This window comes from Branchiostoma floridae, chromosome 5 (genome assembly GCF_000003815.2).
Source record: "Branchiostoma floridae strain S238N-H82 chromosome 5, Bfl_VNyyK, whole genome shotgun sequence".
In the NCBI taxonomy this organism is placed as follows: Eukaryota; Metazoa; Chordata; class Leptocardii; order Amphioxiformes; family Branchiostomatidae; genus Branchiostoma; species Branchiostoma floridae.
Genome location: NC_049983.1, coordinates 28,490,118 through 28,492,008, shown reverse-complemented (window position 1 = coordinate 28,492,008; position 1,891 = coordinate 28,490,118). Strand labels below are relative to the sequence as shown.

The 1,891-nt window shown below is 39.4% G+C and overlaps 1 protein-coding gene across 1 annotated transcript in view; it reads left to right on the top strand.

Moving 5' to 3' along the window:
* Positions 1-1,891, top strand: part of LOC118416885 (creatine kinase, flagellar-like) — a 778,750-nt gene that overhangs the window by 572,475 nt on the left and 204,384 nt on the right.

Below are 1,891 nucleotides of genomic sequence, written 5' to 3'. Positions count from 1 at the left end.
ATGGGTAGGCCTGCATAATTGACGTTTCACATCTGCCAGTCTGCCATGCAGATATTCCGTGCATTATAAAATGACAGCGAGCGCTGTGGGTTTCGAAAAACTTTTTAAAACTTATTTGTGCTTAACCTTTTTACAGTTTACCCTTCAGTGAACCCCAAAGTGTGATAGTCCATTACCTGTACGTCTTAAATTAATATCAAAGTCCCCAAATTCAACAATTTTAAGTAACATATGCCAGGTGTGAAAATAGAGTACTTTGGACATAAGCTCTGCACACCTCTTTACCAAAATTCAGGTCATTTGGTTTCAATACAAGGGCATGGAAGCCCAAAATATTTTGTGGACAAAAATGGCCAAATATCGGAAAATAACTCATTTTTGAAGTGAGGTATGCATAAAGTGTTGATAAGCCCTGTGGGCATATGTCTAATGCATCTCTGTACCAAATTTCATGTCATTTGGTTTCTGAATACAACGGCAATGGAGCCAAAAATATACATTTTTAGTAGAAAATGGCAGAAAACCCCAAAATAACAAATCTTTTAAGTAATCTATGAAAAAAGTTTTCATATGTTAGATATATAATGAAGCCATTCTGTCAATTTCAATTTGGAATGTTGATATAGTAGAAAAAGAAGTTAATCGACAGCACACAGCATATGTTCCAAAATGCAACGTGTTCTGCTTTATCCAAGAGGTTGCCACCAATACCTTACCGCAACCAACACAATACACACGTTCGAAACGTGTGTTCCGGATGGGTATGCGTGTGCCTTTGACGAAGTATTATTCTTGTTTCCCAGTCGCAAAAGGTTTCACCGTGAGGGCACAGTCGTATGCATGGGAGGATCCGGGTTTCCGGGATGTCCCCTACAATTCCAGAGATCTCACCTACATTGTCGTTGGCGGACAGAAGAGCAACATTGATGAAGGCCGTGAGTAGACGTCATGGTTATTGTTGTACACGCTGTGTTTCCTATTAAAGCACCTGGACAAAAGGATTTATCTCTCCTTTTCCAGCCGTTGGGACAGCGTCCGTGTTATCAATACTTTTGAATCAACATAGATTAATCGAAACACACGAGTTTTAAAGTTCTGAAAATTTTAAATTTTCTCGCAGAAAAAGGCCCGATTGCATTACACTGTCCTTCAAGCGATGAAAAATCAACAGAAATACACGAAGAATTTTTAGCATCTATTTCTTTTATAATGTCAGTTAAGCGAGGGCATCAGGTGTTCATTTTGAATGAGCAGACCGGACAAGTTGTAGACAAGGTTGCTTTCGACACCTGGGTCCATGGCGACGCTGAGGCGGCGACAAAAATGGCAACCTTTCTGGGAGGTGCTGCAGAGGTAACGTAGAAACGTAGATTTTTATGTATGGTATCATTTGGGCTAATTACGACAGTTCTGAAAATCATAGGCTTCCACATGACTTGAAGTTTAACGCGTTTTTCTGCTGGCAGGTATAACGTTAATGAATTTTGAAGCACAAACTTATGGGTATAGTAAACAACTAATGCAGCATCTTAAGTACTCTATACTTATTACAGGTACCTGCCTTGACTCGGATGTAGTACCTCCTGTTCCTTATTAAAGATAAAATATGATGTGTTTCAGATCTTTCAAGCATCATGATCGTTTAAACGAGCATTTCGTTTGCGATGGTCGTTTCTGTAAACTCGATACCTTAGAGGAATATGCTATACTTACTACAGACATAAGTGTCATATCAAGGACAAGAATGTCTAATAAAAGATAAACGTTGGTTAGAACTTTCCGATCACGTTCGGGCACGTCATACTTCAGGCAATCTTATATCAAATCTCATCTTTGTTCCTATTTCGCTGCAGGGACGGATCATAGTTGTCGTTGTTCATGACAGCGGCGA